Here is a 27,153-nt window from a genome sequence, read left to right as displayed (position 1 = left end):
CCAACCAACCAACCAACCAACCAACCAACCAACCAACATACCAAAAGAAAACCAAAAATCCACAAGATCCTGGGGGGTTTTATCGTTAAGATTTTCATACCTTTGGAGAAAGAGCAGTGCAGAGGTTAACTTTGTCCTCCCTGCCTCTGCAACCTCAGTCTGTAATTGAAACTAATGCTTTGGAGAAGTGGAGTCTTCCGTTTTGAAGGTACGAATTGGTTTTCAATTAAATATTTTTCTTTCTTTTCATAGAAAGCTGAAGTTTTGGCCACATCTGCTTCTGGTTTTCCCGGCTTTACTCCTCGGTCTATCCTCAGATCCAGCGTTCGCAGCACACCCCAGGCAACTCCCTCTGCGTTTCCAGGAGAATCAGTTACTCCTCCTCCCAGAGCAAACAAACACAGAGTGTCTTTCAAGGAAGGGAACTCAGATGAGAAATGGACTGTTGGGGTAAGCTGGGCTGTAGTTAGTGGATTTTACAGTCAAAGGCTTTCTAGTCTGTTATTTGGTTTAGAATTTTGGACAGTTTGCCAGAACTCCTTATATTGAGACCTGGACCTGCGATCAAGAATGGCAGGCTTGAATTTGGTCCAAAAAGGTTCCGCTAGACCTTCTGTAACATCACCCGTCGGCAGGCAGATATTCAAAATGCATGTCGGTGTCCTTGGCGGTTTCGCTCAAGCGTTGTTAGGAGCTGTGGTTGTTCCAAATTGCTAGCTCAGCTTCCCGCGATGCCTTTTCAAGCGGTGGTATGGCAGGAAGGTGAGGAATACAGCTCGAGCCATTGTTTGGGCTTGTTAAGGTTTGTGCATCTGAAAGCAGCAGAAGTCATGAGCTGCATTTACTTTTGATCTCTCTTTCTGCGAGGCTGAGTTTGCTTAACTTACGGTAAAAACAGACTCGGGATGAAGAGAGCTGGTCTGTCGCCTGTTCTCTAGCCCCAAAGTTCTGGGGTTTGCTTCTTGCCTCGCACCGGGCGTAGCATTCATACTGCTGTCAAACGAAGTTGGTCCACCTGCTAGTTGCCCCCTTCTACTCGGCCTTTGGTCCCGTCGGTTGGATTCCCTGACCCAGCTCGTTAGGCAGTTGCGGAAGGACCGTGCCAAGACCAGGGGCAGAACAGGGCCGTGTGCTCGTGTCTACATGTCGGAGCTCTCCGCAGGGTACAAACAAGTTGTCAGGATCTGGTTTTGTTACACCTCTTACTGCCTGTTGTAAGGGGTTCCTCAAAGGTAACAAGAGGCGTATCGGAATAAGGTTCTGCTGAGTGCCAGAACTGTTTTAACTGACAGTTGTCGGTTCTGTTACTGATCTAGTCTGCCTTCCACTTTGCTAAAATTACCGGGTGAAGTTGGCGTGTGCTGATGGGTAGAACTTGCTGCTGTTCTGTGCAGTGCACTCGCTGTAATTAGTTAACTGCTTTACGCTTTTTATTCATCGGAATGATCTCCATCCTCGCTTCAGAGAGGGGGCATGTGCCAGAAAGTCTGAATTACGCCCATATCGGAAGATCCTTCCTAGAGTTCAAAGGCAGCTGGCTGCAGAGAGAGCCAGGCCTTACCATTTGCCTTTGTCGGCCTTAAGAGGAGGTAATTTTTAGCGCGGGGAATACAGCGGTCAAGAAACGCTCACTTTGATAACACAAGGCTGATAGGTTTTCCCTTGTGCTTTACAGTTGCGAGACCAAAGCCAGTATCAAGATCAACAAAACCAGCCAATTCAGGATATCTGGATATCATAGCAACTTTCATGAGTAATGTGTTATCCAGAATTGGAGCAGCATGGGCAGGAAATGAGCAGAAAACCTTTTCCTCACGATATGATAGGTAAGCAGCCTTTTCACAAAGTTCAGTTTTGAGCTACGTGTGTGGAGAGGAATAGCAAAAAATCCATTTGGATTATGTTAGTATTCTGGAAGGAAGGTGTACCTGAATAAACTTTGATTGGCTTTTTTGTAATCAGTTCATCCAAAGTAATATTTGGAGAGAGACTTTTTCGGCTATGATAATCTTATTTAGGCCAAGACCTATACTGACACGATGGTAAATGTGTTTTCAAGAATTTGACAGCTGAAACTAGAACTGTGGTTGCCACCAAGCTCTCGGTGTACTGCTTTTGAGACACTTGGTTATGTGGCCAAACAGGGATCTTTGACCGCTTCCTGCCCAGTGTCTGCTTCGTTTCTGCCTTTCCTTCTTAACATCGGGCGGAATTGTAACGAGCGGAAAAGAGGCTGGTGGTTGTCAGATGATTTTCCTTCAGGGGCGATGGTCAAATAAACCTGAATTCCGGTATGTTTGGACTTCAGGGGAGTGAAAGTCAGTTACCTTTCCCTGTTTGTTCTAGTGCTAGAGTTGCAGAGCCACCAGCCGTACCTCGTCCTCTCCCTGAGGCAGAGTTGCAGTGTGGTTTTTGGGACACTAGGGACACAAATATCAGTATATGTTGGGGGGGTTTTTTGTCTTCCCTTTACAAAAACCACCTGCATGTTATTGACTGTGAGGTTTTGTTGGCTTTTTTTTTTGTATTTTAATAAAGGTAACCAACGATGATATAGCACTGCCTGGGGATTCATGGGAGCATCATCATGGAATGGCGGAGGATGCATCGTCTGAGACTAGAGATAAGGCAACTCTGTTTACTCTGAGCAATCCTGAGGAGGATCGTGCTGAAGTGGAAGCGTTTTCAAAAAGCATACCTGGAGATGGTTTGGAGAAAATGGATGTCAGCAAAGAAAACAGCAACATCTCTGCCCGTTCAGACCAAACTACTTTGGAGTATCACGATGCAAAATCACCTGGCGGTTTTTCATCTGTTCCCATGTGCCGAATCGCAAATAGCTTAGCTGTTGATTTCTGGTGGCGAAAAAACAAGCTACAGGCAGCAGCCAGCCCGTGTTTTCTCATGAGTTGATAGGCAGTGCTTTTCACCTCTTAGTCTAGGCCAATCTGAAAATACTATGAAATTGTAGACTCTCAAGTAAGAAGGTAGCAGTTTTTTCTTATTTTGTTGGTACTTTTGTCTTCTGTGCAAAACTTGCAGGTTTCCAATCCAGGAATGCTTTTTTTTTTCTCGGCAAAGTAGTCCAGGTAACGAGTCTCTTGGATGTGCTTGGAGATAAATGTTCTGTGGTTCCTGTTGAATTCAAGCCGTTCCTAAAATAAAATGTGTTTTTCAAAGCCCTCTGCCGTGTGGATGACCAGTATGCGAGGGAGAGGGAAAAATGCAAGTTACAGTTACCGACGTGTCCGTTGGTTCAGGTCGCTTACTCCTTGGCTGTGTATCCCCTGGCATAGTTTAAGAGCAGGCTTATCCCACAGCAGTCCTTGCTGTGGTGTGCCTTGCTGTTCAACTTGGCTTAAATGCAGACAAAAGCAGGAGCTATCGCTGCGTGACCGATCGCTTGCCTTTTGGTGCTACAACCGTATTTTCAGTACACAGAGAAGGGTGCAGGGAAGTAGTGTGTGATTTCTGTGAGCACCAACAGCACAAGCATATGTGGCCCTCAGAATCCAGGGCGCTGGAAGGCCTTTACGTTTCATCTAGCCTAGTGATCTCGTAGTGGCTTCCGAAAGGGCGAGAACGGTATGCTCGTCTCAGCCGGATCCAACAGCTATGCAGGCCAGGTAAGATTTTACTCAAAGAACCAACTACAAGCAGTTGTAGCTAATACACGGTCGTAGACTGCTCATTTAGTTTATCTCCCATTATTAACGTTCATGTAAGCGTACTGCAGGTGACTGGCACGGGTCGGTTTACTGGTTGGAAGCCTTACCTAGCTTTTGCCTACGCTCCCGTCATCCCGGAACTCGGTATTACTTTCAAGCACGTTTGCAAATCTTGATTCAACCTGTTAGTGGGGGCACGCGTCCCGGGCAGCAGTGCTTGTGTATGCGTTTGCTTGCTCATCTGTGAAGAGGATGCACTCGATCGTTGTTTAGAGCGAGGTGTTGTGTGATCTGGCCCAAGGAGCGCTGGAGAACGCCTGGCAAGGTTATAACGCTGCTCTGCTGGCGTACGGGCAGGCCGGCTCGGGAAGAGCTGTTGGACGATCGGCTGCGCTGCAAACAGAGGCCCGGTGCCCGTTGTGTGCAAAGAGCTCTTCAAAGCCACCCAGCATTGGGAAAAGTACAAGCAGTGCCAGGTGGGATTAGCGCAAAGTGTCACTTCTTTCCAAGACCTTTCCAGGCGGTACTTTAAAAGGCTGGGTTACTCTCAAATCGGAAAAATGGGAACCGTGACTCTGGAGCAGCTTCCGGTACAAGACAGAGTGGATCCTCTAAAATACTGTGGGAAACAAAGTTGAGGTAGTACAGCTGGATTTACAGATGGGTATGCATGAGAAAGTCTTCCCAGCACCTCGGTAAGGCAAATTAATGCCGCCTTCTGTACAGCTTCATAGGGTACAGAAGCTTTACAGTGCTGCGCCTCTCCGCTACAGCAGGAGCCAAGTTTTCAGCCATGCAGTACAGCTTTTGTAGCTGCTGGATGCTCCCACTCCATCAGCATCCTGCGCTGGTTGTCCAGCGGATTCGAGCACTGCTGGAAGCAGAAAGCTTCACGCCCGTGCAGCAGGGCCGTCTGTCTGTGAGAGTACTGCCCTGGTTACTGAGGGCTGCTTGCGATTTACTCCTGTGTTCCTTCCCCTTCAGAAAGTGCTTTGTCCTCCCAAACCAGCCTCCCCCGCTGTGTGCCAGCAGGAACGACGCAGGGATGCCGTTTGTGAACGTGTTTCTGTGGAAACTCATTCCTTCCCATCTCGCTTGCCGTACCAATGTGGAAATGAAATCCCTATCTGTAGTCGAGTGTTGGAGAATGGCTCAGAGACAAGGGTCCTGAGCCCACCGAGCAATTGTATGATCAGAGCCTGCTCTAGCTGCTGATGCTGGGCCTCACTAGGGTTTGCTTGCAGCTGCTCGCAGCTGCTGATACCTGAGGAATGTCAAGGACACTTCAGCCTTGTGTACCGTGGTGTGTCGAAAACAGGTTGAGAGGAATTAGGAATAGTGGTCTAAGAAACCTAGTGTTATGATAACGGTGGTCTGAGAAACATTGTGTTACGGTACTGTTGTGTATCGAAAACAAGTAAACAGGAATCAGAAATAGTAGCATGAGAAACTTAGTGTTATGAGAAACTTGTGCTGTAAGCTAACTGCAAGTAGGTGGACCGTGAGAATACGACCCTTAGAGCTTAAGCCAATCAGCTAGTGACTAATAGGCATAATTAGTAGAAGGATTATAAAAGGCTGTAATGAAAATCAATAAACTGAAGCACACTTTATCACTCATACTGAGTCGGCTACGTTCTTCCTCCTTGGCCTGAGTCCTCGGCTCGCCCAGCCCGGCAGTCGAGTTACTCCTATTACGCACAGTTCTTGGACAGAGATAAAAAAGCATGTCGTGGCTCTTTATTTTTACGTTTGATTTTGAACCATAGCCTTGCTGCTACTGACTGACCAGATTTTGTTTTGAAGTCAGCAGATTGAGGCCTCCTCTGCGGCTTGTTGCGATTCAAGCTCGCGAGTGACACCGCGGGCGTGCTGTCACTCCGGGGGTTCCCACGCACGCCCTTCGTTTACAGAGCCCCAGAAGGTCAGCATGGCCTCAAGCCCAGCTATCTTCTGTGCCCCCACCCTGGGCTCCCTCCCTCACCGCTGGCTGAGACACCCGGTCTTCCCAGAGACGGGTTTTCCTCCTGCTCACTGGCTAGCCCACCCTCGAGTCTGCCAGCAGTTTAGTCCCCGCTGTACTAAAAAGATGTGGGCAGGCTGGAGAGGGTCCAGAAAAGGGCCACAAAGATGATCAAAGGACTGGGAAGCCTGCCAAGTGAGGAAGGGCCGAGAGAAGGGACTGACAAGTACAAATGCAAAATAACAAAGGTGTTAATTTTCAGATACATTCCTTGAGGATTTCAACGGGTGGCTTTAACTACTTGACCGGAATCGGGCGGGTTGGTCTTCCTCTGCTCGGTACTTTTACTGAAGGAAAGGGCGGTGACTGTGACTTCTCGGCAGTTTTCAGTCTTCTGCTGGACCTTTGCTTAAGTCCTCTTGCGTTTCTCTTCCAGGGAGCCATGGCCTGGCGTGGCAGGCGTGTGGTCCTCAACTCGAGGCGGTGAGCTCTGTGACAGGAGCGCGGCTCCCTGCGTACCGTTTCCAGGGAGCAAATAAACAGCCTCCCACTGTGCGTGTGGTAAAGGAGTTTTCCTGGCAGAAGAGAACTGGGCTGCTGGTTGGCTTGGAAGAAGCAGAGGGAAGCGTTCTCTGTCTGTACGACCTGTGGATTTGTGGTCAGTCCAGAAAGTTCTGCAGCGTGACGATTGCTGCCGGTCGTGTGTGCAGCTTGTGTTGTAAAACTGCTCACGTTGTTCACGGGTGGTGGCAAATCGTTATCCAGGAACAGAAAGAGCAGAAATGGAGCGTGTCATTGCATAAATGGAATAGTCTGTTCTCTGTCCCTTAAACGCATGAACTGTTATCTGTAGCAGGGAGTAGATTGTATGTTTCCCACTTTAAACGTGGTGGTGGTCTGAAAGGAAAAGCAGCATTTCACTGTCCTCAGTTTCACCAAGCTCAGCTTGAAGTTAGTCTGTCTGGTAATTAAGAATGCATTAACAGACATTTTTTACCTTCAGGTTATTGAAGATAGTGTGGGTACGGCAGAAACCTCAGAAGCAGCTCCTGAAACATCGCCGTGTAGTGAGCTCCATCCACCAGGCAATCTTCAACACAGCTGTGCTGCTTCAGAGCAACAGATTGAACGTGAATTGCCAGCTAGTGACGATGGTGAATGTGATGCAGCTGAGGGACACCGAGAGCTCTTTATATCTCAGAGTCATTTTCAGAGCTTCAAAAACCTGGGAAACTGTTTTGTGAAACTGCTTAACAGCCTTCTCCTCACGTATCTTTTTCTGTTTTACTGATCACTTCTGAAATCAAACCCGAAAGTTTGCCCTGTCACTTCAAGGCTCTTAGAACAAGTTAACCTTGAGACTCAGTGAGTGCTGGGACATGTTCTTTTTTCAGTAACATAGGAACGAATCGGTAAAGCTGAACTTGTCTTCCATTCCACTAGACGAGCAGCTCTCTGTTCACATCATACTGACGTGCTAAATACATCTTTTCAGGGTTTAAGAAGCGGTTAACAACCACGCAGCCGCTCGGCCTCCCTCCCCCACCTGGGAACGGGGGAGGGAATTGGAGGGGCAAAGGGAGACTTGCAGGTTGAGATAGAAACAGTTTACTAATGGTAATAAAATAAAACGGTGACAGTAATAGAAATTAGAAACGGGCAATGCACCGTGCAGTTGCTCACCACCCGCTGACCGACACCCAGCCCCTTCCCGGCTAGTGATCCCGAAATACTAAGACCCCGCGATTGCAATCCCGGAAGCGAGAGAGAGCCCCTTCCCGCCCACCCCTCCTTTACATAGCGAGCGTGATGTTACATGACGTGGAATAGCCCGTTGGCCAGTCCGGGCCCGGTGCTTCAGCCGTGTCCCATCCCTGCTTCTTTTGTGCCTGCGCAAAGGCAGGACATAGGGATTTGGAGAGTCCTTGAAAGCTCAGTGTGCTGGCAGCATTCTTCTCGCTCCCGAAAAGGAACATGAACTCAATTCCAGCCCGAACCAGGACAAAGGTCACTAGATTCCAGAAGGCAAAGGCTCCCTTAATCACCTGTGACGGGAGTGGAAGATGAAACCAGGAGGCATCAAGTAGAGTATGGCATCACTGCTAGAACACACACAAGGGGACAACTGAGTGGAAGTCCAGGCATTCCCTCGGAAGGCACTCATCAACTGCTGCAGACAGACAGACCGGTTCTGTTTGAATGTCTCCTGGGAGAGGTACCAAGCGAACAAAAGGAGCACCTGAGACTTGTAGACTTGAAACGGGAGGAAATACTCGAGATGAGCAAATACCTGTGATGCCTGTTCCTCCTAGGAGAGGTAGGAAGCCTAAACTGACTAATTCAGAAAAAGTAGAAAGCAGCCATTCTGATGGACAAGCGTTGTCCGTCAGCAGGCTGCCCATAGCTGTTACTCCAAGAGGAGGATTAAGGAGAGCAGAGGAAGCTGCTTCTGAAGTCTCGCAAGAGGCTAGCGAGGAAAGTTCTCCTGCTGAAGGTAGCGTTATTGCTTCTGCTCCTTCCAAAAGGACTAGAGGAAGAAAAAGTTCAGCAGGAGGTCAAGAAGCTGGCCAGAGTGCCACCGATCAGAAGATTAAACAGGCAGTCAGTCCCAGCAGAAGTGCAAGAAACCGAAACTCATTGATTGACAATTTACTGGCAGTATTGTCAAGGATCAGGAGGGGCTGCCTAGTGACCAACTCCTCTTACCTGTGCCAACTAAAAGAGGCAGAAGGAGGAAGATGAGTTCATCAGAAGTTTTGGAAAATTCTGCCCTTGATCTGTCTAAATCATCGCTTCCTCGGGCAGGATTTTAAACTTCCTGTCACTCCTAGAAGACGCGCGAGGAAGGGGGCACAAATTTTCTTGGCAGGCAAAGAATCTGCCTGTACTCAGGAAGGCATACGTGCAGGTGGGAGAGTGGAAATCCTTGGTTCTCCTAGGGGCAGAAGAAGAGTTCCACATGCCAAGCGAGAAAAAACGGATACTCGTGAGCAAGAACTTCCACAGGCAAATGAGGAATCAGCCACACCCGGGAGTCTGGTTTGCCAATTGACGGGGTTAACACAAAGGACACAGACACCAAGCTAAAGAAATAGGCTTATTTTACCTTAAAGCAGCAGAAAGAATAAGCAAGGTAATGCACCTAGACATTACTGTTTAAAGCAGCAGAAAGAATAAGCAAGGTAATGCACCTAGTCGTTACTACATAAAGCTGGCTATAGTGATTAAGAAAGATCCATCACCAATTGCCCTCATACTTTACCATCACCCCGACCCGTGCATCAGCTGGGGAGCCCCGTCACAGCGAAGGATCAGAGAGCCTTTCCCAGAAATTGGGAAGTCCTACGCAGTGTGTCCACTCGTAGGTGAGGTCTCCGTCTGTGCTGTGAGAGGGTCTGGCTTTTATACAGTTTAACAAACAAGTCTAAACGAAATGCACAGGAGATACCTGGTAGATTGACATGCCTCACTCAGGCGTGTCCGGATCTGGCCAGGATCCGGGCACGTCTGAGGAGTTTCTGTTTTTCTTTACATTTGGGATTTATAGTTACTTCCTATTGTTTACTTACAGTTCCCAGGGATTGTTCCCAGGGTTGCATTTTCATGCTGATAAGATGCTGGTTGCTTCATTCTGCTGCTAAGATGCTGATTGCTGGTGGGGGAATGCACTCAGAAGTCAACTTTGGTTTGAGGCCTGTTGTTTGGGCCTTTTCTGTTTCAGAGTCCAGTAAGGAGAGCCCGTCGGGGCAGAAAGAGACGATCGTTATTGAAGGAGAGCACAGGGGAGGAGGCCTTCTGCCGAGGACCTGATGGCAGTCCTTTGCTGCTTGAAGACATAAACCTGTCAGGACGTGATGAAGGATCAAGAACTTCAACAGATCCTGTTTCAAGAACCAGATCCTGCAGAACTGCCATGCATCAGAAACGGCCTGTTGAGGAAAAGGAGTCCTTCCTTTTCTCTCCTCCTCTCACAAAGCTGACAAAGAAATTTAAAGGTGGGTGCGCTACGATTATACCCAAAACAGGGCGTATTTATTGCTGTTTTGCAAACCAGAGAAGACAGACCGTGAGGACGGCTTTAGGTATTGTAAGGAATGTAACCGTGCAAAATCAAAAATCCTGCAAGAGGCCATTCATCTTTTTTCTGAACTCTGTATGAGTGGGTGGCTAGTTGAGGTGGAAACAGATGAGGGGACTGCTCTGAGTAGAGTGAAATGAAATTTACGCTGAATTTTTGTTAGGAGCTCATTTTCTCTCAGTTTCAAAGCCCAAAGGGTATCTGTTATATGTATGTTTATGATATGTGCTTATATATGTTTTATAGATATGTATTTTATATATATATATGTATATGATAGCCATCCTTTCCCCCCAGTGGGGAAACAGAGGAGACACGCTTCCAAGTTCCGTTCAGTTTTTAACTTAAAATGAGCTGCATCTTGCCACAAACTACACAGCTGTTTAATTAATTAGGTGATAGTTTCTCATGGGCATATACTTTGCTAGGGAGGTTATTGTGCATAGGCTTCTTTTGATTAGAGTGCGTGGTAAAAAAAAGTTAGGCTTTGCTGGTGTGGCGTTGTTTCCCTCGCGTGGGGAGAACATACTTAAATCTGTAGGAGAGAGTCACCAAAAACCCAGGCCTGTTGCCCATGTTGCAGATGTCCCCGCAGTTCAGCTTGTCAGGTTGCTGTTTGTAAAAGTATGTTTCAGCATTCGGGATTGAACAGCTGTCTGGCCAGGGTGCTGGGCAGCCTGCCCTGGGGGACCCTGCTTGAGCAGGGGGGCTGGGCCGGGTGACCTCCAGAGATTCTGGAAGGCCTTTGTCTTCAGTGTGATGCTGTGATTCTGGAATCTGTGATGCGAGGGGCAAGCGGTGAGATGTCACTGGGGGGTGGCGCGCTGGAGGTGTCCTGCTGACTACGGTCTCCCTCTGCCAGGAAGGCTGCGTGTGTGTTCTGTGCTGAGGCACTCAGCACCTACGTCCGTCTGTCCAGGTACACCAAGCGGTGTGAAAAAGAGCATCATTTCAGAACTGACGTCGGGAGCTTTTGCAAACTCTGCCGCGTTAGGCAGGGACTGCACCCCTTGGATGACAGCGGAGTTTTGTCAGGGAATAGCCACAGGAGGTAGCTGGGTAAACTGGCTCTAGCGTCAAGTTCTGGGGTGGTTTGGCTTGTTTTTTCATTTAAAGGGAAGTCAAAGCTGTGGGCTGCATCAGCTCCGGGATCTTCTCTGCTGGGGGTTGTTGGGCTAGAGAGCTGAAACTCTTTCTTCTTCTCACCTGCTGCTGTAGATTCGTGCTTATGGAGCAGCCGCACAGACTCTGCAGGAGAATCTGTAGGCTGCGCTTGAGTGAGATAAGCCTGATTGTAGAATTCCGAGGCAGACGGTCTCCGATATGCTCGTGGCCTTTTAGAGTAAAACTCCTGTTTTGGTCTGAGTGGAGAGGTGATACCCCGGTGGGTCACGCTGCCACGCGGAGGGACTTTGACAGGCTGGAGAAATGGGCTGACGGGAACCTCAGGCAGTTCAACAAGGGGAAAGGCCAAGTCCTGCACCTGGGGAGGAACAACCCCATGCACCAGCATGTGTTGGGGGCTGCCCAGCTGGAAAGAGGCTTGGCAGAGAGACCCTGGGAGCCTGCTGGGCACCAAGCTGACCGTGAGGCAGAAGTGGCCCCCGTGCAGAGAAGGCTCTTGGTGTCCTGGGCTGCGTAAGGCGGAGCTTTGCCAGCGGGTGGAGGGAGGTGAGGGCTTTTGACTCTCTGGAGCCCCCGGATGCAGTGCAAAAGGCTGTCCCGCTGTTTACTTTGAAACGCTGACAAGCACCAAAAAGCAAATGCAGCAAAACTGCTGCAAAGAAGTTGTCCCAGTTGGAACTTGATCTGTGCTAGCTGTGAATGCTGGCAGAGTGGTCAGGCTGGCTGGCTGCAGCAGCGTCCTGCAATACTGGCTTTGCCATTGGCAACGCTTTTTTCAACGTGTTGACTTGTGCTTAGTGCAGGCCCCTGACTTACACTTCCTGCCTTTCCCACACTGCTTGGTTTTGCGCTGGCAGAAGATACTGGACATATTCTCAACCCAAGTGCTTGTGACTGGACATGTAGTGGATTCCAGTGCACAGGCTTCAGAGCATGAACTTTCTTACGGTGCCATTTTCAATAGCGCAGAGAACTTGCAGAACGTAGTAACTTGAAGTAGTTTGCATTCCCATGTGTATGGAATATCTCTTGTTTAGCCACCTATTTAACCCTGTAAATCAGTTCAGCTCTCAAGTTTTGCCACCAGCACCTCTGTTTTGACATAGTGAAATACGAACTCCTTGTGGAGCACCTGTAGAAGTGTGGACACCGTCTGAAGGGCCTAGAAATTTCTGTAGTAGACTGCAGGGATGTGATGAGGGCAGGCAGTAGGAAGGAAGGGACTGGAATAAGGAATACGAGGATCTCAGAACAGGAAAATATCAGTGTTTTAAAGTGCTGTATTCTGTTTCCATCGTAAGTGTATGGGAAACTACTTTCTGAATGATGAACTGTGGAAGTCTGTATTGCTTGCAATGTGAAATACGATTTTTCTCAGCTCGCATCTTATTAGCCTATGTGAGCAGACGTGAACTCAGGGTATTGGGTTTTTTCCTGTTATTTATCTTGTCCATACGTCTGTGTCACTTTTTGTTTGTGATCCCACAGGCATCAGAGAAGGGAAAGGATTCTCGCTTTGCTCTGCTGTGAGATTGAAAACTGTCCCCGAGTGCCGCTTTTTTAAGGGAAAGAACTACAGGTGATGTACAGGAGATGATTCGCTGCATCCCGATGGAACTTGTGTCAATCTCAAAAATAGTTAGGGCTGACGTGGGTCATTTTTTTTTTTTTTTTTTCTTTACAGTGAAGAGTGCGAGACCTGATGGCTCGGGTAACGAGCAGTCTGCTGCAGTTTCCCGAGGTGACTGTTCAGGCACTTGGGGAAGATGAGACAACCCTAGATTCTGTGCTGAGCGGGAAGTTTTCTGGAGGTGAGCATTTTCCTTTAAATTTGGTCTTGGTGCAAAGATGTTATTGCCTGGAGGTTACCTGAAGCACCGGGGCACCGTAGCAACTGTGTCAGGTTGGTGCTGTTAAGATGCGTCGGGTTTGCCGAGAACAGAAAGGATGTTTTAACTATTAAACGTGTTCATATTAAAACGTTAGTGTAGCTCAGCTTTGAAACTACAGCAGCCTGCACCCATCTTGTGCCATCAGAACAATTTCCGTAAGCGTTGCTGGGTCGGTGGCCCTCCTCAAATTCTAATTCAGTAAGAGGCAGTTTTCCAAAAAGTAATAGTGTTGTTTGGGGCCGTATTGATTTGTACCAGCTCAATCTCTGTGACCGTCACATGCCGAAATGTTACAGAGGCAAACCCCCCTGGTTTTACTTTTCTAGTGTGAATAAAAACAGAAGGAGGGGGAGAAGGCTGTTGAGCGCTGCATCCGTATTTCCCAAGAATCTGACAGGACGCAGATGAGTACCCAGTGAGAGTTGCTGAAAGTGGCTGAGCAGATTAGGTCATTGACTTTCTAGGTGATCTGAAAGTAGAGCTGGGTGCCTGCCCGGATGCCTGGGCTTCTGTTTAGACCAGCTAGAGTCCACCTGCCTGACTGGAAGTGCAGTGGTTGAGTTGAGTTACTCCTTGCTTTGAGTTTGAGGAAGTTCAGTGAAACAGCACGTGTTAAATTCTTCCTGTGCTCAGCACGTGTAACAGTTTGAATTTACTCATGTGGTGCCCATTTTAAGATAAATTCTTGCTGAAGTCTAAATCCCTGCCCAAAGTAGGCATGTGGCAAGTAAAATGAATACACTAGAAACGAATTGGTTTAGATTTGCTCTACTCAAAGTAGGCTTTAGGACTTGTATTCCCCTATGTATTTAGAAGATTCTAGCAAAACCTAGCTGAATATGGTAAACAGACTAGAGATCAATATCTCGTAATCTTTATCCCAAACAATCAGAACTCTTCAGTGCGGGAGTGACAAGTACAAATGCAAAATAACAAAGGTGTTAATTTTCAGATACATTCCTTGAGGATTTCAACGGGTGGCTTTAACTACTTGACCGGAATCGGGCGGGTTGGTCTTCCTCTGCTCGGTACTTTTACTGAAGGAAAGGGCGGTGACTGTGACTTCTCGGCAGTTTTCAGTCTTCTGCTGGACCTTTGCTTAAGTCCTCTTGCGTTTCTCTTCCAGGGAGCCATGGCCTGGCGTGGCAGGCGTGTGGTCCTCAACTCGAGGTGGTGAGCTCTGTGACAGGAGCGCGGCTCTCTGCGTACCGTTTCCAGGGAGCAAATAAACAGCCTCCCACTGTGCGTGTGGTAAAGGAGTTTTCCTGGCAGAAGAGAACTGGGCTGCTGGTTGGCTTGGAAGAAGCAGAGGGAAGCGTTCTCTGTCTGTACGACCTTGGAATATCAAGAGTGGTTAAAGGCGTGGCTCTTCCAGGAAGGGTACGTGCTTTTTAATTGGAGAAACGAAGCTTTTATGTTGTTAGGTGCTGCACGATCCTGTTTCCGGAAAAGCTTTGGAGCGTCTCTTTGCAGGAGGTATTTTTTTCTGTATTGCGTTAGCATTCTGTCGCTTCAGAGTATCCAGTCAAGGCAGCCTTGATCCTGGGCCTAACGGTACCATTATCTTTGGAGTTGACTGATCGTAAGGTAAGTTTTGTGGTTTTACTGCAGAGCACATAGTTACCTAACTCTCCGCTTCCACAAAAAAGGGCATTGAAAACTATGCTTTTTGGGGCAGAGTGAAAAGGGAAACCCCCCCAGTCTTTAAAGTCTCTGTAGCATACATTTCCTGAATGGTTTATTCTGTCAGAAATACTGTCTTTAACATATCTCAGAGGTCTGTAGTTGTGCTGTAAATGACTTAGACCCAGTCCCATGAGTCTCAGACAAGCAAGCCGGTGACTTCAGAGCAGAACAGATTCTTTCTGTTGCCTTAGGTTAGAAAAAAGAGCCTTTAGTAAGTTATCTGACAGACTGTTGAAAGATCAACTTTCCGTGTGTGGCCCTTGAACCTCTGATTATTGAAATTGTGTTTGTGTGGAGGGGATACAGTGTTGTGATGTTGCCAATTTTTTCTGTCTTGTATAAGCCCTGGGCTCAAATGATGTGATGACCCCTAGTCTCATTGTCTTAATGCAAACAAGAATCAGCGTAAGTTAATTGAACATCAAGGTGCATTCTGGTTTTATCCTCCCAGAATCTGCAACAAGTAAATACTTCTTTATTACCCAGCTTTCCGTAAAGTGATTTGGCTTGACTTGCTAGAACACGGGTGGCATTTTGCTTGTTTGTTTGTAATGCTACAGTGTGATTACTAGTAGTAAGCATTTGTACTGTGGTAATTTCAGAAGATAGGAGTTGGGTTGCCGCTCCACTGTGTTAGTTTGCCTATCACCTTGAGAAATCCCGGAGTTTCAGACGGAAGGGCATGCTGTGTGCTGACATCAGCATATAATCAGTAAGCAAATGACATTTGTGGAAAATGACATTGCTTTTTATAGTTTTATTTGTTAAATCTAAGTGAACTGGGAATAGGAGAAGGAAAGGTTAAGAAGGACCATGTCACCTACCGCCTCTGTGTCTACAGAAGTGACTTGAGGTCGAATGTAGTTCTCGGTTGTATTAGGGAGTTTTTCTATAGCACGAAGAAATGCCTCAGGAGAAAATGTGAAGAAACGTTGTGGGGGAGAAGTTGGCTGTTGTGTGATGAAGGTTGTGGATTTCGGAATAAAGTCACAGCTTATTTGAGTGTTTGCTCTTACACCCTAGTGCTCTGGATTATAAGCATGTTTGGTCTGTTGCTTTCATTTTGCTTCCTATCTTTTTGCGACTAGATGAGGCAGACGGGCATAGACAGGGCAGAGGTATTGCCAGTTGGACTGTTAGCTTTGAAGTTGTGAGTGTGGGAGTAAGGGTAAGCAAAACCAAGTAGATAAAACTTGTACTTGGCCACGGTCCATAGGTTTTGAATTTCTTCGGTAACTCGTACTTCCAAATTATAAGTTACGTCATACGCGTTTTGAGTCTGCTGGAATGTTTCTCTGGTCTTCACGCTGATGATCTTTAAACGTAAAATGCAGATCTGTTCTTAACATCACTTTCCACAGTACTAACAGTCGTTACTGTTTTAAGGCTTTAATGAGCACCTTTGTTTCTGGACTCTTTTCCACGTGGGTATATCTTCTGTGGACAGCTAAGCTGTAGAGTTTAACACTAGCTTAGAGTAACTGTGGTCCAAGGTGTGAAGCCCTTAGTGTTTTAATACAGGGTATTTATAGTGACCGTATAACTGCCTTCTAGAGTAAGAGTAGGTGTGTAGTCACTCAGAGAATTAAAAAAACAAACTCTCAGGCTTCGACAGAATATTGGTGTAATTCTGTGTGTGTGTGTGTGAGCATCTCTCACTGCCCTCTGGATATACACGTGAAGCACAGCAGAAAACTCAGAGTGTCAGTGGAGTATTATTTGAATGGGATTCTTGGAAAAGCGAATCTGAATGTAAGGCATTAATTATCTAAAATTGGTTTATAATGGTTGCATGTTTCAGAACTATTGAACGGTATTTTGACAAATGTTCCTGGTCTATAGGCTTCTTCCGTAGTTGGAGTTAGCTTTTTATCCCACAAGCTGCTGTTCTTTTTGCTGCTGTTTTAGTCTGGCCTTTCAAATTTTTGTTCCCATTCACAAAAGTGCTGGTGTGCATGGAAAACTTTTTAGTTTATCTGGTTGTTACCTTTACCCTCCATGAGGACGAGCGTAAATTTTACTGAGCCAGTATCTCCCTTGAACACTGTGTAAAAATGTGTAATTCCCATGCAGATGGTGCGTCTACCATGCGACTTGACCGCTGCCTCGTGTGACTTACAGCCATGATTTATCGTAATACCTGTTTGGCAAAGGAGGCGTAGCCGGTGTCCCAGTGCCGATGGGCTGTGAGCAGTGGGAGAAGGCGATTTAGTTTTGTCTGTCTTCCTTCGGTCCCTTAATTACGGTCAAGTTTCTTGCATACGTCTGATTTTCTGTGTTTTCTTAGACTTAATTATTTCCAGGTAGCAAAGGGAGGTTGGTGAGCTGTAATAACAGAATGCGCCATGTGAGCGGAAGGTAATTCCGTTAAGTAACTGCGGGAGATCTAGTGAATGGGAAGAAGTACCAGGTGTTTGTAGAGGGCTTTATTTTATTATTTTTTCTTGATAAAATTGGATATTGTCTGTAAGCCTAATGATCCTGTATTTACCTTCTTGTTTCTGATGTGCTAATTCTGGTTTCACCTTCGAATGATTTCCGTTTAGCTTGTCAAGCAGCTTAAATACTGACTTGCACTCTCCCTGTAGGTAACTGCTGTAGAGCTCATAACTAATCACGGAGGCATCACCAGTGCGAGCGCTCGGCACCTACATCCGAGCCTGCAATGGCTCTTTGGCGTGGCAGCAGTGGCTACAGATGTTGGCCACCTACTTCTGGTTGACCTTTGCTTGGATAATTTATCTTGCAGTCAGAATGAAAGAGAACCATCGGGTAAGCGTGCGCTTTTTAAACTTGAATTTAAAAGGAAGAAACCTGGTGTCTTTTTAACAAACAGTATGCGTGCCACTTTGCAGATACTCGTGTGCAGACATTGATGAGTGCTGATTACAGGTGGCAGTTTGACATCACCTAGTCCTGAACTGATGAAAAATGGGAGTGGCCCAGTGCTCCCGCTAATGCTGTAAACGCCCCCCTCCCACCACGATCCCCATGTCCCCGTGATTCTTGCCGGTGAGCTGTAGGGATTTCACCGTCTGAGTCGGTGCAGCTGCCTGGCAGGAAGTTGTGCCGGAGGTGCCCTATTTCTTGGGAACGTTGTTCTGCTTCTCTTAGCTGACTTGGGGCAGATCTTAAGCTTGCTTTTTGAAACAAATCCGACTTTCCAAAATTCATGCATGTGGGTGAATGAGATCTCCGGTTGGTGTATTCAGATGGCATACGCTGTTCCAGCTAATACAGCAGTGGCTTTGGGAGTTGATGGCACTTCAGATAGCTTCACCGTGAAGCCCCAACTCCTGATTTCCAAAGTCCAAGCCGAATTTGTCGCTGAAGGTTACACTTTTACCTGGTTTTGCCATACGAGGGAGAATACCCGTCCGATCGGAGAGTTCTTATGTTCTCTGAATACACAGAAGACGGCAGTAGCAAAAGAAGCGTTGCATAAATGGGTATTTTGCCTAGGCTGGTAGAATTAGGTTACCCGTGTAGTCACGTCAGTGTTGAAAATGCAACGTGAATGGCATAAACACATTCATTCCTTGTGTGGTTTTGTGTGTGTAGATCTGGAAGTTGCCAGTGGAATTCCTGTGGGAGTTCCAAAGAGAAGAAAAACTGTGGCCAGAGAAGGGAGACATCTCTGTTTTCAATTACAAAATCCTTCGGGAACAGCAGTATCAACCCTGAGCTACATAAGCAGAAGCAATCATCTCGTCGTGGGTTTTTCCGATGGCTACCTGTCACTGTGGAACATGAAAACGTTGAAGAGGGAGTAAGTAGGCCTTTACACTTGGCTGTGCCTGGCGGTGCACCGGTCTCCATGTTTTGCCTAAGGAAGGACGTTAATTACAAGAGAACTGTTTTCCGGGACTGAAATTTTGCATGTAATCATGGAAGAATGCTTAGAAATCCTCTTCTGACAGAGCTGTGAAGTCACACAAGGCCCGAGCGGACCGCCTTCTCCCCAGTGGACCGGGATTGTTTTCCTTACTGTGCCTGTGGATTGAGGCATTGTGGAAAGCGTGCTTCTTTGGGTTATGGCAAGCAGTTAGGACGTGATAGAGCTGATTTTTATCAGACAGTTTCTTCTTTCGGTGGCATTTGGTGAAACCAGAAAATGTGTGTATTTCGATGAAACAGATCTTAGAAATGCTTTTTCTGAAGAAGTTACTGCAATTAGGGCATGCATTGAAAGGCATAATTATGTTGCTAGTGTGATTTTGGTGGTGATATTCTTTAAAGTGTCCCGGATGATACTAGTGAGACATGAAGAATCAATAGCTGGTCTGTGCCTGAAAACATATTCTTTCTTACGTGTCAGCCTCGACCGAAACAGGGGAGTGAGCCATTCTGAGGCAGCAATGCACGTGAATGAGAGTTTGCGTGGAACACTTGGAGATGAGAATAAGGGACATGTGAACTCACGAGGAATAGAAAAATTAAGAGATGATTTTAAATCTGCCAGAGAGCAATCTCGCTCGAAATATTTGTCCAAATTCGGGTAGGGATTCACTTCAGCAAATCTGCAGTGCCTCTCCAGAAACTGTTGGATGCCTAAATAGACAGTGGAGGGATAATTAGACGGCAAGAAGCGACTGTGAAGGTACAGATAAGGTTCAGAAGTCTGGAAGAAAGGGGCTTTACGTAGTCCAAGTAAAGAAACGAGGAACTACTTCTGTTTGGCACTGGTTTACATTTGTTCAGAAGATACGCTGCGTTTTAAGTTCAATCTTGAAGTAGGCTACAGCAGCCAGAACAGTCATTTGCCTGGCAGCTGCAGTAATCGTCTGTGTTCCTCCCCCTCAGGCAGAGAAGGGCATAAACCCAGGCTGTTCCATTGGATGGACAGTAATTTCCTCACCCTTTGACAGTTGCATAAAAAGTAGTTGCTTCCTTGACTCACTTGTTTGAGAGGGAATTATGACCTCTGTACTTTGAGGATAAGCACAGAAGGTGCTCTTTTCTCAGGAGATGCTTCTAGCCCTCTACAAACTGTTAGGGCCAGTAGGATCACCTCTTAATTTCTTTTCTTTTCTTTTTCTTTTAAATTTCTTTAAACCTGTAGGGACCACTCTCAGCTTGCAGGAGGAAGGATTCCTGTCTATGCTGTCACTTTTCAAGAGCCTGAAAAGGATCCTCGCAACTATTGCTACTTGTGGGCTGTTCAGTCTACCCAAGAAAGGTGAATAAACACTTACTATAAGCCACTGATTATTATTTTTTTTTTTCAATATTTGTCCGCATACAGTTGATATATACGTGCATATATGTTTCGTTTGTTCAGCTGTGCAGACGATTCTCTCAGGTACGGAAGCCGTTAAGCTTATAATGCAACCTTGTCAGGATTTAGCAGAAGTGAAGAGGGACCTACTGGTTCCTGCCTCCCGAAAGGAGGCAAAGCAACAGCGGCTGTATTGTTGTGCTCGCTTTCTTAAACGCTTGCTTTGTTTCTTGATGACTGCTTCATGATTTCTTTGATATTCGCACCGTGGTATGAAACTGCCGCTGAAAGGAGCCGAGGCTGCAGACCTGGAACACTAAACGTGCCGCTACCGCAGCCTGCTGCCCCGGAAGGAGGGAGGTGACAGTATTGCCTGTCACCTCGTGCCAGCTTCAGCAGCCTCTGGAGCCTTCACGAGCCGGTTCAGCTCACCTGGCACAAAACGCTCACTGTTGAGCAGAGAGGGCGATGGTTTCCTGCCGGGCTAATGAATCAGATCAGAAGGTGGAAGGGTGCAGCGTATGCAAGAGAGGGACGGGAAGTTTGGTGGGGAGGGGAGGGGAGGGGAGAAAGAAAGACCTCTCTCTTTCAGCATCAGCAAGCTACTTGATCAGCCCAGCTGTCCAGAGAGTGTCAATCTTTTTGGGTGTGACTGTAAAGCAGTTTTGCTGGAGAACGCTTCATGGTGAAGAACCGTTTCCAACAAACGTTAGTCCATACAGCATATTAAAGCTTTCAGACTGCATGGTTGGCATTTGTCCCCAAAGCTGTTAGTGCCAGCATTTCCTCCTTTGTGTTTTAGCTGCTAAATGTGACCGGTTGTCATGTTTTGGGCAGTGGGTTTTCTTTTCAGCAAGAGCATGCTATTAAGAAGGCTTTGGTCTAGCTCTGATGAGGTGATGACAAGGACTATAAAGCAGCTTTGTAATCACATATCATAATTTGTACCTTTTTCAGTGAAGGTGACGCTGTGAGTTTACATCTGTTGCAGTTACTATTTCATGAGAGAAAACGCCTGGCATCAGGACAGGTCATGTACGAGGTAAGACGTGCACGTATGTCAAAAGCTGAAAACAGTAATTTCCTCTTCGTGAGTAGCAGTTGAGTTGGCTGGGCTAATACTTGCCGTCAAAACTCAGAGCTGACTAAAAAAAAAATGTTTTGCCGAGTCTTCTTGGGCGTGGCCTTTGTCCGTACTTCTTGAGAAGAAGTCATACAACTTCACACTGCAGTGTTGTGTGTTCCAACTAGATTCGTCTGCAAAGAGCCCATATACATGCAACTCCCGAAGAGGCAGCAGCTTTTCCAAATAACATTCTTCTTAACTGAAGATGTGAGTAGCACCAGATTTCACCTCAGAGAGCTGAGGTCCTTCAGCAGCCTTTAAGAATGGGTCTACTAGAAATTCTGCTTGGCACCGTTTTTAAAAAAGCACACCAAAGGATTGAATAATGTTGTTGTGTTTGTGACCTGAGAAAGCTGTGGTGTAATTACTGTAAGACTTCCTGACCCTCTGCAGACTGTCCAATCAGTAGTACATTCACAGGCTTCCAGCAGGTGTCAGGCACCAGTCTCTGGGTTTGAGATATTTTACTCCCTCTGCTTCCCTGTGCTGAGTGCTGTGGAAGATTGAAACAGGAACCAATCTCGGGAGGGAGTTGAAGAAGGAACTAAACAGCTGGAGCCTCCGGGGAGAAAAGATGGGTTCTTCAGCTCGCTTCCAGATGAGCCGTGTAGCTTCGTACTGAGACCTGATGATACCTACTGCCCCCCAAAACAACTCCCAAGCCCCCCTCCCCAAACCCCAAAGATGCATTAAGCCAGGCCCTGTGCTCGACGGTGGACACTTTCAGTCTCAGAATACTTCCTTGTAGTCAGAGATTGGTCAGTACCACATGGCTCTCTGCCTATATGACTGGCTGAGTCAAGATCCTTGTCCATCTTCCATGGCAGAAAGTGTAAGAGTTGTTCCCGATTGCCAGGCCAAGTTTGAGTAAACAAAGAGGAAGCTAGCGTTGACCCTCGTTCATTGAATAGAATTCAGAGGAAGTTGAAAGACTTGTGTCTACTACAGCAGTGCTTTACTTTCCAGGAATCAGACTTGAGGCTATGAGACAGTGCAACTGACTTCTTACCATGGTAAAAAGTCACAAATAGGAGTTTTGGAACATGTGGCACTGTAGTTTTGTAAATAAGCATCAGAGTTGTGTCTCCACTGCCTTCAGGGCTGGTTTAAGCCTGTGCTCAAGCAATTAATGTAACGGAATGTTGAAGTTATGCTTACAAAGATCATTTTTATGCCATCTCGGGAGTTGGTAAATCTAGTGCCCCCAGGCGTGGCCATGCAGCACATCTTGGCCCTTGTCCTACACAGTGCCTGCGGCTGGACAGAGTATAGAGGCTCTGCTTTCATATCCGAGTCTGACCAGCGCATCTCGTTTGAAAACTGTCCTTGTAGTTTACTGGTCCACAAAGTAATTACTTAACACCTTCCATACAGCGGAGTTGCTCAGCTTAGATTTGCTTGCCCCAGTGGAAAATGTAAAATACAGTGGTTTGCTTCAGAAGGTGTCTCAGGCAGGAACTGGTATCTTCTTTCCCTTCCCCTCTGCCCCAACTCTGTGGCTGTTCATAGATGAATAAGAGAGGAAATTGATAGCCGTTCAAATTAATCTCCAAAAGGCTTATGGAGTTTGAGGACTTTATCTGATGCAACGGTCTTTTGGAATGATGGACTTCTCATTCTGGACAACATCATTTATTATAAACTGGTTTTAGTGATCGTTCCTTCTGTAATGAAAACGGGATCGGTTGCTTGGGCTTCATGCTAGTTTTTCAAAGAGGTGGTTTTGGCTTCTCTACTCTGCACGTGTCTGGTGGTGTCTGTTATTGCAGAAGTTACTTGATAAAATAGAATGAACTGTGCGTGCTTCAGAGCATAATTCAGCATTTTTCTTTTCAGTAATGAAAGACCCTTTTTTTTTTTTTTTTTTAAAGCCAGCCTTGATACTTATTAGTAGTATTTCCTAGAACGGTTAAGAGGAGGTTTGTCTCTTCTCAGATTAGGTGATTTAGTGTATCATATCAAATCCTATGGGAGTGTACTGTGTCGTACCAGTTCATTTTAGAGCTCTGAAAGTTTAGGAAACTTCGGTAGAGTGTGGTACAATTGATTGTTGTGTTTTTCCTTGGTGGTAGTATTTTGTGTGTTAGGTGGGAGGGGGTGTTGGTGAGTTGTTTTTTTTGTTTTTGTTTTTGTTTTTGTTTTAAATTGTAGAGCTGCTATTTGTCAATACACACATGATGTGTTGCATGGTAGACAGCCTGAACAAATTCTGTATTTGGAAAGACAGTATTTCAATTAATGCTTCCCTAGGAAAAGGTGGTATCAGAGGTTCAGCACAATCCTGCTGGGGTTTCGGTATATCTCAAAGTAGTTTGCTGGCTCTGTAGTAATTCATGATCCTAAACGCCTTGGCCGCGTGCCTCCCACATCCTCTCTGCTTCCCCTTTTGCTGGTGGCCGTGCTTGATGAAGGAACCGGGGGATATTTCACCCATTAGTGTGACAAGATTAGAGGAGGAGCTGGTAAAAGCTTATGTGGTTTGAAAGGAGACGGTTACTCGGTAAGAAGTCCTCACAGCTACTACAGAGGGATGTGTTTTCGCTCTGGTGGTGTGCCAGTAGATAACACCTCTTGACAGAGCTTCAGCTGCTGTAGTGCCAAGACTTCTCTAACATCCTCAGTCCTGTAATCAAGAGCAAAGAGCTTTGCATGCGTATGTATCGCCTGATTTCAGATACCTCTTTGTAGATCTGTCCTCCGGTTTGTAAAGAAACCCTGGTGTTGCAAGGATTTCTGCAAAACATGATTAGAACCGAATAATGATAGGGGAATGCTAAATTTTGAAAACGTGCAAAGCCTTTACAGCCAAAGATACCCCTTAGGATTTGACGCTTGATTCTCTTGCGTGCCAGATGTTGTTTCTGTTTGCCATCAGAAAGAAGCTCATGGGAAATACACAGTATAAGGTGCATATTATGTTACATTCTGGTACATAGATTCTTTCATATTTAGGAATAAGGCATGTTTTACGCCAAAGTGACCTTTTGTCTCTCCTTTTTTCCCCAGGGTTTGGAATACTGTGACGAAAGGTTCAGTTTAGATCTCACGTGTGGAGTCTTTCCCTGGAGAGGGCCGACCGGCAATACCAAATTTCTGAGCTGCCAGACTGTAGAAAAATTTCCCAAGCCGGTTGACGGAGAGGATAGCGTTAATGAAGGTTTGTTCTGATGTCCGTGCTTGGTTATTCTAAAAAAGTAGTTTGGGAATCTAAGCAGTGAATGTTGTTCTGTACCCACAGAAAGTCAGAAAGTCTTGAGTATCTGTAGAGACGAGCTTGTTGGGCTTATTTAAATAGACAAAAGGTTGCTTGAGTTTTGTGGGACTTCCTTAAGGGGGAAATTGGGGTTTATTTTGTGCTTGCTGACATGCTATAGCACTGTATAGTAGGGCCATCTCTGCAACGTTTGTCAGTCATTTTATTCCTCCAGCTGTCTTCTTGGAAAAAGAAGATCATTCTCTGCGTTGCTTAGGAATGTGATCTGAATATTTTTTTTTCCCTGTTCACACCTATGTCTGTATCTGCACCCAGCTGGCGGCCACTCACAAGTGGTGTTCCCCAGGCCTCAGCATTGGGGCCAGTTCTGTTTAAGATCTGTATCAGCGATCTGGATGAGGGGATCGAGTGCACTTGGGTCACAACAACCCCACGCAACGCTACAGGCTTGGGGCAGAGTGGCTGGAGAGCTGCCCAGCGGGAAAGGACCTGGGGGTGTCGGTCGGCAGCCGGCTGAATGTGAGCCAGAGGTGTGCCCAGGTGGCCAAGGCGGCCAAGAGCATCCTGGCTTGTATCAGCAATAGTGTGGCCAGCAGGACTGGGGCAGTGACCGTCCCCCGGTACGCAGCCCCGGTGAGGCCGCACCTTGAAGTTGAAGGTTCTGGAGAACAAGTCTTAGGAGGAGCGACTGAGGGAGCAGGGGTTGTTTAGCCAGGAGAAAAGGAGGCTGAGGGGAGAGCTTGTCGCTCTCTACAGCTACTTGAAAGGAGGTGGGAGCAGGGTCGGGGTTGGTCTCTTCTCCCAGGTGTCATGGATGGGTATACTAACACGGTAATAGTTTGGCAGCAAATTGAGATTTATTAATGAGTAGCAGCACTTAATCATTAACCACTTGAATGATTTACAAAATAATTCAGTAAAATACGTTATGATTAAAATAGTGACTTAACTGTACAGATTCAAAAATGACAAGAATCGCAATGACTTACTGTGTGGTATCCTAAATCTATCTCTCCATCTCTCTATCTCTCTCTCTCTATCTCTCTCTCTCTATCTGTCTATCTATCTGTCTGTCTATCTGTCTGTCTGTCTATCGATCTATCTACGTATCTATCTATCTATCTAAGTACATATGTTTATTCTTAAACACAAGATGTACAAAACACAGACAGACAAAAATATTTGGATCCAGTGAAATATGTATGTACCCACACTCGTAAAAACACTGTGTATACCCAAACACATAGATAAGTAGAGAGGCGGGTGAAGAAAAGCTAGCCTACGGTTAAAATTTCCCTCTTCTCAACTTAGAGCAAATACTTGCAAAGCATCATCATTCCTCAACAGCCAATAACTGAGACCCGAGGGGGGCGACTTTGCCCAGCCCATCATTGGCTTCGACAGCAGACGGTGCCTCGAGGAGTTGATAGCTGAGAGGCGTCCCAACTCAGGGGAGATGCTGGTCACAGGCCCACTGCGATCCAGGAGAAGAGCTCAGAGGGTCTCACCTGGGGTCACTGTTTATGGGCTCCAGGATAACTGACTTTCGTTAGGGACTTTTCCACTCTGGCCCAGCTCCTGTGATGAGCTATTTGGGTGTTTTCCACCAGTTGCGCAGGCCCAGAACTTGCTGGATGCGCAGTGCTGTTATTGCCCTCCCTCGGCCACTTGCCAGGTACAGAGGTACTAGTCTGTCAGGAGTGATGGACTGTTACTCCTGCTCCCAGGTGATAGGGAGAGCAGGATCCAGGATGCAGCGGTAGCTTTCCTTGACCATGTACACAGTTAAAACTCTTATGGTGTCTTTCATTATCTTGCAGTAATTAAATATACCTCTCTGGGTTTACAAATCCAGTTACGCTCTGACCATATCTTCGAGCCTGCTGCAGTGATAACTTGCATAGCCGTTTGTTTTGACTGCGTTAGTCACCTTCCCCCGCTTCTTACGGGCCTTGACTTCTGTCTGGTGTCACAAAGACACTTGCATGACCTTTCTAGGCTATTTCTGCTGATTGTCTTTGACTTAGTCCTGAAGCGGCAACTTCCGTGTCTTTTGTGATGCCATCCTCGAGCAACGGTGTGTCAAAATCTAATCAAAGCACCTTTGGATTTTCTCCACTTGTGCCATGTTTCTGAGAGGAGTGCCTTCTAAAAACCTGTTGGAAACAAAAAAGAACACCACTCCCCCAACACCCCCAAGAAAACCAAAAAAAACCCAAACGGCAACAAAAAACCCCTTTCTGCCTCCTTTTTCTGAAGTATGAGGCATGGAAAAAATACCTGTAACTTTTGTTTCTGTATTTGTTTTGTGTGATAATTGTGTTCTTTCGGTGCGGACATGCAGGAGAGGAGCTGTTCTGAAAATGTGTGGTTGAGACAAAGCTGGAAATTAGTAATGCTGGCTAAGTGATACAAGTGTATACGATGACTATTTGTGTGCTTTCTAAAAGAAGCAGTGTCTGTGTTCCTAGCTATTTTTTTTTTGCTCAGCTGTTCATCTAGCTAAATGTCTTGTTCAACTCTTAATGCGTGGAAAACTTAATAAGCTACTAATTATGTATCTGATTTGGCTTGGAACGGATACAATCCGAACAAGAAAAAGGGGCAGGATGCCTGGAACCTGTCACAGAGGTGTTTGCTACTCCGTGAATTGTTTTTCTTATTCTTAGTCAGTGTTGTTTTTGCATGAGTGGTAGAACAGAATTAAACCAAACTAGGAAGCGGTGCTTTAAAAATATCGGATACGGCATGTTTTCTACAAATAAGAAACAACGTCTTGTCTTTTACAGTAATATCTCCTGAGACCAGTGTATCAGTCTTCAGCTGGCAAGTGAATACGTATGGTGAGGGAAAGCCATCTACTTACTTGGGTGTATTTGACATTAACCGCTGGTATCACGCTCAAATGCCAGATTCACTGAGGTAGATTTTTCTTAGCTTCTTTTCAGTGTCCCCCCAGATAATTCATCTGAAAGTTGGCATTTAGCTTATGCACTTGTTTTCTTTAAGGCCGGAAGAACTCCTTCACGACTGCCCCTATTTTGCGCTGTGGTCACTGGATACTGGACTAAGTATGACTTCTCCAAGCCTCTTTTGGATATTCGAGTACGTGAGCAGAGTCTCTGTCGCGGAGTGCCTCCTTCCTATCCACCACCTGATCAGTTTTTTAATCCAAGCTCCTAT

At 46.3% G+C, this 27,153-nt stretch overlaps 1 pseudogene; it reads left to right on the top strand.

The window, feature by feature from the left end:
- Window positions 1–27,153, top strand: part of LOC122154324 — a 52,725-nt pseudogene that overhangs the window by 23,106 nt on the left and 2,466 nt on the right.

Source organism: Tyto alba, unplaced genomic scaffold, assembly GCF_018691265.1.
Source record: "Tyto alba isolate M040663 unplaced genomic scaffold, T.alba_DEE_v4.0 Super-Scaffold_100000100052, whole genome shotgun sequence".
NCBI lineage: Eukaryota > Metazoa > Chordata > Aves > Strigiformes > Tytonidae > Tyto > Tyto alba.
This window is presented reverse-complemented; position numbering and strand designations above follow the sequence as displayed.